This window comes from Leuresthes tenuis, unplaced genomic scaffold (assembly GCF_036924035.1).
Source record: "Leuresthes tenuis unplaced genomic scaffold, fLeuTen1.0.hap1 SCAF_6, whole genome shotgun sequence".
NCBI lineage: Eukaryota > Metazoa > Chordata > Actinopteri > Atheriniformes > Atherinopsidae > Leuresthes > Leuresthes tenuis.
This window is the reverse complement of record NW_027325360.1, coordinates 6,386,028-6,399,055: the sequence shown is the minus strand read 5'-3', so window position 1 is coordinate 6,399,055 and position 13,028 is coordinate 6,386,028. Positions and strand designations below refer to the sequence as shown.

Genomic DNA, 13,028 nt, shown 5'->3' with positions numbered 1-13,028 from the left:
TCCAGCAGATAATCTCTATTGTAAGGTCCTTTTCCAAGAGATTCTCAGATGCTGAGGTGTGAAACGGACTTTGGTAGAAACACTACTTTCCCAAAGAATGAGTACTGATGGCAATATCAACATATTCATAACTAAGGATAAGAGGGGAGCCTCATCTGCTATTCTTGACATGCTGTAAAAGAAACGGCAAATGTTCTGCATCGTACAAAAAGGATCCCGCCCTACCTCCTATGAGCTGTCCCTAGGCACCACTCCGGAACTCTGTGGGAATGAATTTCCAGCAGATAATCTCTATTGTAAGGTCCTTTTCCAAGAGATTCTCAGATGCTGAGGCGTGAAACGGACTTTGGTAGAAACACTACTTTCCCAAAGAATGAGTACTGATGGCAACATCAACATATTCATAACTATGGATAGGAGGGGAGCCTCATCTGCTATTCTTGACATGCTGTAAAAGAAACGGCAAATGTTCTGCATCGTACAAAAAGCATCCCGCCCTACCTCTTATAAGCTGTCCCTAGGCACCAGTCTAGGAGCCCCCCGAAATCTGTTTAGCATGCACAGCTTCAGTTTCCGTAGTGTAGTGGTTATCACGTTCGCCTCACACGCGAAAGGTCCTCAGTTCGAAACTGGGCGGAAACATTGCTAGCTCTATTATTATTTATTTCATTCTCGTGTGAAGTTGTATGACTGCACGTTACTGATGGCAACATCAACATATTCATAACTATGGATAGGAGGGGAGCCTCATCTGCTATTCTTGACATGCTGTAAAAGAAACGGCAAATGTTCTGCATCGTACAAAAAGGATCCCGCCCTACCTCCTATGAGCTGTCCCTAGGCACCACTCCGGAACTCTGTGGGAATGAATTTCCAGCAGATAATCTCTATTGTAAGGTCCTTTTTCGCAGATTTCCAAGAGATTCTCCGATGCTGAGGTGTGAAACGGACTTTGGTAGAAACACTACTTTCCCAAAGAATGAGTACTGATGGCAACATCAACATATTCATAACTATGGATAGGAGGGGAGCCTCATCTGCTATTCTTGACATGCTGTAAAAGAAACGGCAAATGTTCTGCATCGTACAAAAAGCATCCCGCCCTACCTCCTTTGAGCTGTCCCTAGGCACCAGTCTACGTGCCGCCCAAAATCTGTTTGATATGCACAGCTTCAGTTTCCGTAGTGTAGTGGTTATCACGTTCGCCTAACACGCGAAAGGTCCTCAGTTCAAAACTGGGCGGAAACATTACTAGCTCCAAATCTCTTTATTTCATTCTTGTGTGAAGATTTATGACTGCACGTTACTGATGGCAATATCAACATATTCATAACTAAGGATAAGAGGGGAGCCTCATCTGCTATTCTTGACATGCTGTAAAAGAAACGGCAAATGTTCTGCATCGTACAAAAAGGATCCCGCCCTACCTCCTATGAGCTGTCCCTAGGCACCACTCCGGAACTCTGTGGGAATGAATTTCCAGCAGATAATCTCTATTGTAAGGTCCTTTTCCAAGAGATTCTCAGATGCTGAGGTGTGAAACGGACTTTGGTAGAAACACTACTTTCCCAAAGAATGAGTACTGATGGCAACATCAACATATTCATAACTATGGATAGGAGGGGAGCCTCATCTGCTATTCTTGACATGCTGTAAAAGAAACGGCAAATGTTCTGCATCGTACAAAAAGCATCCCGCCCTACCTCCTTTGAGCTGTCCCTAGGCACCAGTCTACGTGCCGCCCAAAATCTGTTTGATATGCACAGCTTCAGTTTCCGTAGTGTAGTGGTTATGACGTTCGCCTAACACGCGAAAGGTCCTCAGTTCAAAACTGGGCGGAAACATTACTAGCTCCAAATCTCTTTATTTCATTCTTGTGTGAAGATTTATGACTGCACGTTACTGATGGCAACATCAACATATTCATAAATATGGATAGGAGGGGAGCCTCATCTGCTATTCTTGACATGCTGTAAAAGAAACGGCAAATGTTCTGCATCGTACAAAAAGGATCCCGCCCTACCTCCTATGAGCTGTCCCTAGGCACCACTCCGGAACTCTGTGGGAATGAATTTCCAGCAGATAATCTCTATTGTAAGGTCCTTTTCCAAGAGATTCTCAGATGCTGAGGTGTGAAACGGACTTTGGTAGAAACACTACTTTCCCAAAGAATGAGTACTGATGGCAACATCAACATATTCATAACTATGGATAGGAGGGGAGCCTCATCTGCTATTCTTGACATGCTGTAAAAGAAACGGCAAATGTTCTGCATCGTACAAAAAGCATCCCGCCCTACCTCTTATAAGCTGTCCCTAGGCACCAGTCTAGGAGCCCCCCGAAATCTGTTTAGCATGCACAGCTTCAGTTTCCGTAGTGTAGTGGTTATCACGTTCGCCTCACACGCGAAAGGTCCTCAGTTCGAAACTGGGCGGAAACATTGCTAGCTCTATTATTATTTATTTCATTCTCGTGTGAAGTTGTATGACTGCACGTTACTGATGGCAACATCAACATATTCATAAATATGGATAGGAGGGGAGCCTCATCTGCTATTCTTGACATGCTGTAAAAGAAACGGCAAATGTTCTGCATCGTACAAAAAGGATCCCGCCCTACCTCCTATGAGCTGTCCCTAGGCACCACTCCGGAACTCTGTGGGAATGAATTTCCAGCAGATAATCTCTATTGTAAGGTCCTTTTTCGCAGATTTCCAAGAGATTCTCCGATGCTGAGGTGTGAAACGGACTTTGGTAGAAACACTACTTTCCCAAAGAATGAGTACTGATGGCAACATCAACATATTCATAACTATGGATAGGAGGGGAGCCTCATCTGCTATTCTTGACATGCTGTAAAAGAAACGGCAAATGTTCTGCATCGTACAAAAAGGATCCCGCCCTACCTCCTATGAGCTGTCCCTAGGCACCACTCCGGAACTCTGTGGGAATGAATTTCCAGCAGATAATCTCTATTGTAAGGTCCTTTTTCGCAGATTTCCAAGAGATTCTCCGATGCTGAGGTGTGAAACGGACTTTGGTAGAAACACTACTTTCCCAAAGAATGAGTACTGATGGCAACATCAACATATTCATAACTATGGATAGGAGGGGAGCCTCATCTGCTATTCTTGACATGCTGTAAAAGAAACGGCAAATGTTCTGCATCGTACAAAAAGCATCCCGCCCTACCTCCTTTGAGCTGTCCCTAGGCACCAGTCTACGTGCCGCCCAAAATCTGTTTGATATGCACAGCTTCAGTTTCCGTAGTGTAGTGGTTATCACGTTCGCCTAACACGCGAAAGGTCCTCAGTTCAAAACTGGGCGGAAACATTACTAGCTCCAAATCTCTTTATTTCATTCTTGTGTGAAGATTTATGACTGCACGTTACTGATGGCAATATCAACATATTCATAACTAAGGATAAGAGGGGAGCCTCATCTGCTATTCTTGACATGCTGTAAAAGAAACGGCAAATGTTCTGCATCGTACAAAAAGGATCCCGCCCTACCTCCTATGAGCTGTCCCTAGGCACCACTCCGGAACTCTGTGGCAATGAATTTCCAGCAGATAATCTCTATTGTAAGGTCCTTTTCCAAGAGATTCTCAGATGCTGAGGTGTGAAACGGACTTTGGTAGAAACACTACTTTCCTCTGATGATGTTGATGTCCTCTGTTCGAAACATCAACATATTCATAACTATGGATAGGAGGGGAGCCTCATCTGCTATTCTTGACATGCTGTAAAAGCATCCCGCCCTACCTCCTATGAGCTGTCCATAGGCACCACTCCGGAAGTCTGTGAGAATGAATTTCCAGCAGATAATCTCTATTGTAAGGTCCTTTTTCGCAGATTTCCAAGAGATTCTCCAATGCTGAGGTGTGAAACGGACTTTGGTAGAAACACTACTTTCCCAAAGAATGAGTACTGATGGCAACATCAACATATTCATAACTATGGATAGGAGGGGAGCCTCATCTGCTATTCTTGACATGCTGTAAAAGAAACGGCAAATGTTCTGCATCGTACAAAAAGGATCCCGCCCTACCTCCTATGAGCTGTCCCTAGGCACCACTCCGGAACTCTGTGGGAATGAATTTCCAGCAGATAATCTCTATTGTAAGGTCCTTTTTCGCAGATTTCCAAGAGATTCTCCGATGCTGAGGTGTGAAACGGACTTTGGTAGAAACACTACTTTCCCAAAGAATGAGTACTGATGGCAACATCAACATATTCATAACTATGGATAGGAGGGGAGCCTCATCTGCTATTCTTGACATGCTGTAAAAGAAACGGCAAATGTTCTGCATCGTACAAAAAGCATCCCGCCCTACCTCCTTTGAGCTGTCCCTAGGCACCACTCCGGAACTCTGTGGGAATGAATTTCCAGCAGATAATCTCTATTGTAAGGTCCTTTTTCGCAGATTTCCAAGAGATTCTCCGATGCTGAGGTGTGAAACGGACTTTGGTAGAAACACTACTTTCCCAAAGAATGAGTACTGATGGCAACATCAACATATTCATAACTATGGATAGGAGGGGAGCCTCATCTGCTATTCTTGACATGCTGTAAAAGAAACGGCAAATGTTCTGCATCGTACAAAAAGCATCCCGCCCTACCTCCTTTGAGCTGTCCCTAGGCACCAGTCTACGTGCCGCCCAAAATCTGTTTGATATGCACAGCTTCAGTTTCCGTAGTGTAGTGGTTATCACGTTCGCCTAACACGCGAAAGGTCCTCAGTTCAAAACTGGGCGGAAACATTACTAGCTCCAAATCTCTTTATTTCATTCTTGTGTGAAGATTTATGACTGCACGTTACTGATGGCAATATCAACATATTCATAACTAAGGATAAGAGGGGAGCCTCATCTGCTATTCTTGACATGCTGTAAAAGAAACGGCAAATGTTCTGCATCGTACAAAAAGGATCCCGCCCTACCTCCTATGAGCTGTCCCTAGGCACCACTCCGGAACTCTGTGGGAATGAATTTCCAGCAGATAATCTCTATTGTAAGGTCCTTTTCCAAGAGATTCTCAGATGCTGAGGTGTGAAACGGACTTTGGTAGAAACACTACTTTCCCAAAGAATGAGTACTGATGGCAATATCAACATATTCATAACTAAGGATAAGAGGGGAGCCTCATCTGCTATTCTTGACATGCTGTAAAAGAAACGGCAAATGTTCTGCATCGTACAAAAAGGATCCCGCCCTACCTCCTATGAGCTGTCCCTAGGCACCACTCCGGAACTCTGTGGGAATGAATTTCCAGCAGATAATCTCTATTGTAAGGTCCTTTTCCAAGAGATTCTCAGATGCTGAGGTGTGAAACGGACTTTGGTAGAAACACTACTTTCCCAAAGAATGAGTACTGATGGCAACATCAACATATTCATAACTATGGATAGGAGGGGAGCCTCATCTGCTATTCTTGACATGCTGTAAAAGAAACGGCAAATGTTCTGCATCGTACAAAAAGCATCCCGCCCTACCTCTTATAAGCTGTCCCTAGGCACCAGTCTAGGAGCCCCCCGAAATCTGTTTAGCATGCACAGCTTCAGTTTCCGTAGTGTAGTGGTTATCACGTTCGCCTCACACGCGAAATGTCCTCAGTTCGAAACTGGGCGGAAACATTGCTAGCTCTATTATTATTTATTTCATTCTCGTGTGAAGTTGTATGACTGCACGTTACTGATGGCAACATCAACATATTCATAAATATGGATAGGAGGGGAGCCTCATCTGCTATTCTTGACATGCTGTAAAAGAAACGGCAAATGTTCTGCATCGTACAAAAAGGATCCCGCCCTACCTCCTATGAGCTGTCCCTAGGCACCACTCCGGAACTCTGTGGGAATGAATTTCCAGCAGATAATCTCTATTGTAAGGTCCTTTTCCAAGAGATTCTCCGATGCTGAGGTGTGAAACGGACTTTGGTAGAAACACTACTTTCCCAAAGAATGAGTACTGATGGCAACATCAACATATTCATAACTATGGATAGGAGGGGAGCCTCATCTGCTATTCTTGACATGCTGTAAAAGAAACGGCAAATGTTCTGCATCGTACAAAAAGCATCCCGCCCTACCTCCTTTGAGCTGTCCCTAGGCACCAGTCTACGTGCCGCCCAAAATCTGTTTGATATGCACAGCTTCAGTTTCCGTAGTGTAGTGGTTATCACGTTCGCCTAACACGCGAAAGGTCCTCAGTTCAAAACTGGGCGGAAACATTACTAGCTCCAAATCTCTTTATTTCATTCTTGTGTGAAGATTTATGACTGCACGTTACTGATGGCAATATCAACATATTCATAACTATGGATAAGAGGGGAGCCTCATCTGCTATTCTTGACATGCTGTAAAAGAAACGGCAAATGTTCTGCATCGTACAAAAAGGATCCCGCCCTACCTCCTATGAGCTGTCCCTAGGCACCACTCCGGAACTCTGTGGGAATGAATTTCCAGCAGATAATCTCTATTGTAAGGTCCTTTTCCAAGAGATTCTCAGATGCTGAGGTGTGAAACGGACTTTGGTAGAAACACTACTTTCCTCTGATGATGTTGATGTCCTCTGTTCGAAACATCAACATATTCATAACTATGGATAGGAGGGGAGCCTCATCTGCTATTCTTGACATGCTGTAAAAGCATCCCGCCCTACCTCCTATGAGCTGTCCATAGGCACCACTCCGGAAGTCTGTGAGAATGAATTTCCAGCAGATAATCTCTATTGTAAGGTCCTTTTTCGCAGATTTCCAAGAGATTCTCCAATGCTGAGGTGTGAAACGGACTTTGGTAGAAACACTACTTTCCCAAAGAATGAGTACTGATGGCAACATCAACATATTCATAACTATGGATAGGAGGGGAGCCTCATCTGCTATTCTTGACATGCTGTAAAAGAAACGGCAAATGTTCTGCATCGTACAAAAAGCATCCCGCCCTACCTCTTATAAGCTGTCCCTAGGCACCAGTCTAGGAGCCCCCCGAAATCTGTTTAGCATGCACAGCTTCAGTTTCCGTAGTGTAGTGGTTATCACGTTCGCCTCACACGCGAAAGGTCCTCAGTTCGAAACTGGGCGGAAACATTGCTAGCTCTATTATTATTTATTTCATTCTCGTGTGAAGTTGTATGACTGCACGTTACTGATGGCAACATCAACATATTCATAAATATGGATAGGAGGGGAGCCTCATCTGCTATTCTTGACATGCTGTAAAAGAAACGGCAAATGTTCTGCATCGTACAAAAAGGATCCCGCCCTACCTCCTATGAGCTGTCCCTAGGCACCACTCCGGAACTCTGTGGGAATGAATTTCCAGCAGATAATCTCTATTGTAAGGTCCTTTTTCGCAGATTTCCAAGAGATTCTCCGATGCTGAGGTGTGAAACGGACTTTGGTAGAAACACTACTTTCCCAAAGAATGAGTACTGATGGCAACATCAACATATTCATAACTATGGATAGGAGGGGAGCCTCATCTGCTATTCTTGACATGCTGTAAAAGAAACGGCAAATGTTCTGCATCGTACAAAAAGCATCCCGCCCTACCTCCTTTGAGCTGTCCCTAGGCACCAGTCTACGTGCCGCCCAAAATCTGTTTGGTATGCACAGCTTCAGTTTCCGTAGTGTAGTGGTTATCACGTTCGCCTAACACGCGAAAGGTCCTCAGTTCAAAACTGGGCGGAAACATTACTAGCTCCAAATCTCTTTATTTCATTCTTGTGTGAAGATTTATGACTGCACGTTACTGATGGCAACATCAACATATTCATAACTATGGATAGGAGGGGAGCCTCATCTGCTATTCTTGACATGCTGTAAAAGAAACGGCAAATGTTCTGCATCGTACAAAAAGCATCCCGCCCTACCTCTTATAAGCTGTCCCTAGGCACCAGTCTAGGAGCCCCCCGAAATCTGTTTAGCATGCACAGCTTCAGTTTCCGTAGTGTAGTGGTTATCACGTTCGCCTCACACGCGAAAGGTCCTCAGTTCGAAACTGGGCGGAAACATTGCTAGCTCTATTATTATTTATTTCATTCTCGTGTGAAGTTGTATGACTGCACGTTACTGATGGCAACATCAACATATTCATAACTATGGATAGGAGGGGAGCCTCATCTGCTATTCTTGACATGCTGTAAAAGAAACGGCAAATGTTCTGCATCGTACAAAAAGGATCCCGCCCTACCTCCTATGAGCTGTCCCTAGGCACCACTCCGGAACTCTGTGGGAATGAATTTCCAGCAGATAATCTCTATTGTAAGGTCCTTTTTCGCAGATTTCCAAGAGATTCTCCGATGCTGAGGTGTGAAACGGACTTTGGTAGAAACACTACTTTCCCAAAGAATGAGTACTGATGGCAACATCAACATATTCATAACTATGGATAGGAGGGGAGCCTCATCTGCTATTCTTGACATGCTGTAAAAGAAACGGCAAATGTTCTGCATCGTACAAAAAGCATCCCGCCCTACCTCCTTTGAGCTGTCCCTAGGCACCAGTCTACGTGCCGCCCAAAATCTGTTTGATATGCACAGCTTCAGTTTCCGTAGTGTAGTGGTTATCACGTTCGCCTAACACGCGAAAGGTCCTCAGTTCAAAACTGGGCGGAAACATTACTAGCTCCAAATCTCTTTATTTCATTCTTGTGTGAAGATTTATGACTGCACGTTACTGATGGCAATATCAACATATTCATAACTAAGGATAAGAGGGGAGCCTCATCTGCTATTCTTGACATGCTGTAAAAGAAACGGCAAATGTTCTGCATCGTACAAAAAGGATCCCGCCCTACCTCCTATGAGCTGTCCCTAGGCACCACTCCGGAACTCTGTGGGAATGAATTTCCAGCAGATAATCTCTATTGTAAGGTCCTTTTCCAAGAGATTCTCAGATGCTGAGGTGTGAAACGGACTTTGGTAGAAACACTACTTTCCCAAAGAATGAGTACTGATGGCAACATCAACATATTCATAACTATGGATAGGAGGGGAGCCTCATCTGCTATTCTTGACATGCTGTAAAAGAAACGGCAAATGTTCTGCATCGTACAAAAAGCATCCCGCCCTACCTCCTTTGAGCTGTCCCTAGGCACCAGTCTACGTGCCGCCCAAAATCTGTTTGATATGCACAGCTTCAGTTTCCGTAGTGTAGTGGTTATGACGTTCGCCTAACACGCGAAAGGTCCTCAGTTCAAAACTGGGCGGAAACATTACTAGCTCCAAATCTCTTTATTTCATTCTTGTGTGAAGATTTATGACTGCACGTTACTGATGGCAACATCAACATATTCATAAATATGGATAGGAGGGGAGCCTCATCTGCTATTCTTGACATGCTGTAAAAGAAACGGCAAATGTTCTGCATCGTACAAAAAGGATCCCGCCCTACCTCCTATGAGCTGTCCCTAGGCACCACTCCGGAACTCTGTGGGAATGAATTTCCAGCAGATAATCTCTATTGTAAGGTCCTTTTTCGCAGATTTCCAAGAGATTCTCCGATGCTGAGGTGTGAAACGGACTTTGGTAGAAACACTACTTTCCCAAAGAATGAGTACTGATGGCAACATCAACATATTCATAACTATGGATAGGAGGGGAGCCTCATCTGCTATTCTTGACATGCTGTAAAAGAAACGGCAAATGTTCTGCATCGTACAAAAAGCATCCCGCCCTACCTCCTTTGAGCTGTCCCTAGGCACCAGTCTACGTGCCGCCCAAAATCTGTTTCATATGCACAGCTTCAGTTTCCGTAGTGTAGTGGTTATCACGTTCGCCTAACACGCGAAAGGTCCTCAGTTCAAAACTGGGCGGAAACATTACTAGCTCCAAATCTCTTTATTTCATTCTTGTGTGAAGATTTATGACTGCACGTTACTGATGGCAATATCAACATATTCATAACTAAGGATAAGAGGGGAGCCTCATCTGCTATTCTTGACATGCTGTAAAAGAAACGGCAAATGTTCTGCATCGTACAAAAAGGATCCCGCCCTACCTCCTATGAGCTGTCCCTAGGCACCACTCCGGAACTCTGTGGCAATGAATTTCCAGCAGATAATCTCTATTGTAAGGTCCTTTTCCAAGAGATTCTCAGATGCTGAGGTGTGAAACGGACTTTGGTAGAAACACTACTTTCCTCTGATGATGTTGATGTCCTCTGTTCGAAACATCAACATATTCATAACTATGGATAGGAGGGGAGCCTCATCTGCTATTCTTGACATGCTGTAAAAGCATCCCGCCCTACCTCCTATGAGCTGTCCATAGGCACCACTCCGGAAGTCTGTGAGAATGAATTTCCAGCAGATAATCTCTATTGTAAGGTCCTTTTTCGCAGATTTCCAAGAGATTCTCCAATGCTGAGGTGTGAAACGGACTTTGGTAGAAACACTACTTTCCCAAAGAATGAGTACTGATGGCAACATCAACATATTCATAACTATGGATAGGAGGGGAGCCTCATCTGCTATTCTTGACATGCTGTAAAAGAAACGGCAAATGTTCTGCATCGTACAAAAAGGATCCCGCCCTACCTCCTATGAGCTGTCCCTAGGCACCACTCCGGAACTCTGTGGGAATGAATTTCCAGCAGATAATCTCTATTGTAAGGTCCTTTTTCGCAGATTTCCAAGAGATTCTCCGATGCTGAGGTGTGAAACGGACTTTGGTAGAAACACTACTTTCCCAAAGAATGAGTACTGATGGCAACATCAACATATTCATAACTATGGATAGGAGGGGAGCCTCATCTGCTATTCTTGACATGCTGTAAAAGAAACGGCAAATGTTCTGCATCGTACAAAAAGCATCCCGCCCTACCTCCTTTGAGCTGTCCCTAGGCACCAGTCTACGTGCCGCCCAAAATCTGTTTGATATGCACAGCTTCAGTTTCCGTAGTGTAGTGGTTATCACGTTCGCCTAACACGCGAAAGGTCCTCAGTTCAAAACTGGGCGGAAACATTACTAGCTCCAAATCTCTTTATTTCATTCTTGTGTGAAGATTTATGACTGCACGTTACTGATGGCAATATCAACATATTCATAACTAAGGATAAGAGGGGAGCCTCATCTGCTATTCTTGACATGCTGTAAAAGAAACGGCAAATGTTCTGCATCGTACAAAAAGGATCCCGCCCTACCTCCTATGAGCTGTCCCTAGGCACCACTCCGGAACTCTGTGGGAATGAATTTCCAGCAGATAATCTCTATTGTAAGGTCCTTTTCCAAGAGATTCTCAGATGCTGAGGTGTGAAACGGACTTTGGTAGAAACACTACTTTCCCAAAGAATGAGTACTGATGGCAACATGAACATATTCATAACTATGGATAGGAGGGGAGCCTCATCTGCTATTCTTGACATGCTGTAAAAGAAACGGCAAATGTTCTGCATCGTACAAAAAGGATCCCGCCCTACCTCCTATGAGCTGTCCCTAGGCACCACTCCGGAACTCTGTGGGAATTAATTTCCAGCAGATAATCTCTATTGTAAGGTCCTTTTTCGCAGATTTCCAAGAGATTCTCCGATGCTGAGGTGTGAAACGGACTTTGGTAGAAACACTACTTTCCCAAAGAATGAGTACTGATGGCAACATCAACATATTCATAACTATGGATAGGAGGGGAGCCTCATCTGCTATTCTTGACATGCTGTAAAAGAAACGGCAAATGTTCTGCATCGTACAAAAAGCATCCCGCCCTACCTCCTTTGAGCTGTCCCTAGGCACCAGTCTACGTGCCGCCCAAAATCTGTTTGATATGCACAGCTTCAGTTTCCGTAGTGTAGTGGTTATCACGTTCGCCTAACACGCGAAAGGTCCTCAGTTCAAAACTGGGCGGAAACATTACTAGCTCCAAATCTCTTTATTTCATTCTTGTGTGAAGATTTATGACTGCACGTTACTGATGGCAATATCAACATATTCATAACTAAGGATAAGAGGGGAGCCTCATCTGCTATTCTTGACATGCTGTAAAAGAAACGGCAAATGTTCTGCATCGTACAAAAAGGATCCCGCCCTACCTCCTATGAGCTGTCCCTAGGCACCACTCCGGAACTCTGTGGGAATGAATTTCCAGCAGATAATCTCTATTGTAAGGTCCTTTTCCAAGAGATTCTCAGATGCTGAGGTGTGAAACGGACTTTGGTAGAAACACTACTTTCCCAAAGAATGAGTACTGATGGCAATATCAACATATTCATAACTAAGGATAAGAGGGGAGCCTCATCTGCTATTCTTGACATGCTGTAAAAGAAACGGCAAATGTTCTGCATCGTACAAAAAGGATCCCGCCCTACCTCCTATGAGCTGTCCCTAGGCACCACTCCGGAACTCTGTGGGAATGAATTTCCAGCAGATAATCTCTATTGTAAGGTCCTTTTCCAAGAGATTCTCAGATGCTGAGGCGTGAAACGGACTTTGGTAGAAACACTACTTTCCCAAAGAATGAGTACTGATGGCAACATCAACATATTCATAACTATGGATAGGAGGGGAGCCTCATCTGCTATTCTTGACATGCTGTAAAAGAAACGGCAAATGTTCTGCATCGTACAAAAAGCATCCCGCCCTACCTCTTATAAGCTGTCCCTAGGCACCAGTCTAGGAGCCCCCCGAAATCTGTTTAGCATGCACAGTTTCAGTTTCCGTAGTGTAGTGGTTATCACGTTCGCCTCACACGCGAAATGTCCTCAGTTCGAAACTGGGCGGAAACATTGCTAGCTCTATTATTATTTATTTCATTCTCGTGTGAAGTTGTATGACTGCACGTTACTGATGGCAACATCAACATATTCATAAATATGGATAGGAGGGGAGCCTCATCTGCTATTCTTGACATGCTGTAAAAGAAACGGCAAATGTTCTGCATCGTACAAAAAGGATCCCGCCCTACCTCCTATGAGCTGTCCCTAGGCACCACTCCGGAACTCTGTGGGAATGAATTTCCAGCAGATAATCTCTATTGTAAGGTCCTTTTCCAAGAGATTCTCCGATGCTGAGGTGTGAAACGGACTTTGGTAGA

General features: G+C 44.3%; 15 non-coding genes across 15 annotated transcripts; all 15 read left to right on the top strand.

Annotated features, from left to right (window-relative positions):
• Positions 1-569: 569 nt before the first annotated feature.
• trnav-cac (transfer RNA valine (anticodon CAC)) lies at positions 570-642 on the top strand. The gene has a single exon. It is a non-coding gene; the product is annotated as a tRNA-Val (tRNA).
• Positions 643-1,175: 533 nt separating this feature from the next.
• On the top strand, positions 1,176-1,248 carry trnav-aac (transfer RNA valine (anticodon AAC)). The gene has a single exon. It is a non-coding gene; the product is annotated as a tRNA-Val (tRNA).
• Positions 1,249-2,367: 1,119 nt separating this feature from the next.
• trnav-cac (transfer RNA valine (anticodon CAC)) lies at positions 2,368-2,440 on the top strand. Its single transcript has one exon. It is a non-coding gene; the product is annotated as a tRNA-Val (tRNA).
• Positions 2,441-3,259: 819 nt separating this feature from the next.
• trnav-aac (transfer RNA valine (anticodon AAC)) lies at positions 3,260-3,332 on the top strand. Its single transcript has one exon. It is a non-coding gene; the product is annotated as a tRNA-Val (tRNA).
• A 1,357-nt stretch (positions 3,333-4,689) lies between these two features.
• trnav-aac (transfer RNA valine (anticodon AAC)) lies at positions 4,690-4,762 on the top strand. Its single transcript has one exon. It is a non-coding gene; the product is annotated as a tRNA-Val (tRNA).
• Positions 4,763-5,561: 799 nt separating this feature from the next.
• On the top strand, positions 5,562-5,634 carry trnav-cac (transfer RNA valine (anticodon CAC)). The gene has a single exon. It is a non-coding gene; the product is annotated as a tRNA-Val (tRNA).
• Positions 5,635-6,157: 523 nt separating this feature from the next.
• Positions 6,158-6,230, top strand: trnav-aac (transfer RNA valine (anticodon AAC)). Its single transcript has one exon. It is a non-coding gene; the product is annotated as a tRNA-Val (tRNA).
• A 785-nt stretch (positions 6,231-7,015) lies between these two features.
• On the top strand, positions 7,016-7,088 carry trnav-cac (transfer RNA valine (anticodon CAC)). Its single transcript has one exon. It is a non-coding gene; the product is annotated as a tRNA-Val (tRNA).
• Positions 7,089-7,621: 533 nt separating this feature from the next.
• trnav-aac (transfer RNA valine (anticodon AAC)) lies at positions 7,622-7,694 on the top strand. The gene has a single exon. It is a non-coding gene; the product is annotated as a tRNA-Val (tRNA).
• A 247-nt stretch (positions 7,695-7,941) lies between these two features.
• trnav-cac (transfer RNA valine (anticodon CAC)) lies at positions 7,942-8,014 on the top strand. The gene has a single exon. It is a non-coding gene; the product is annotated as a tRNA-Val (tRNA).
• A 533-nt stretch (positions 8,015-8,547) lies between these two features.
• On the top strand, positions 8,548-8,620 carry trnav-aac (transfer RNA valine (anticodon AAC)). The gene has a single exon. It is a non-coding gene; the product is annotated as a tRNA-Val (tRNA).
• A 1,129-nt stretch (positions 8,621-9,749) lies between these two features.
• Positions 9,750-9,822, top strand: trnav-aac (transfer RNA valine (anticodon AAC)). The gene has a single exon. It is a non-coding gene; the product is annotated as a tRNA-Val (tRNA).
• Positions 9,823-10,893: 1,071 nt separating this feature from the next.
• trnav-aac (transfer RNA valine (anticodon AAC)) lies at positions 10,894-10,966 on the top strand. The gene has a single exon. It is a non-coding gene; the product is annotated as a tRNA-Val (tRNA).
• An 809-nt stretch (positions 10,967-11,775) lies between these two features.
• On the top strand, positions 11,776-11,848 carry trnav-aac (transfer RNA valine (anticodon AAC)). The gene has a single exon. It is a non-coding gene; the product is annotated as a tRNA-Val (tRNA).
• Positions 11,849-12,647: 799 nt separating this feature from the next.
• On the top strand, positions 12,648-12,720 carry trnav-cac (transfer RNA valine (anticodon CAC)). Its single transcript has one exon. It is a non-coding gene; the product is annotated as a tRNA-Val (tRNA).
• Positions 12,721-13,028: the final 308 nt, after the last annotated feature.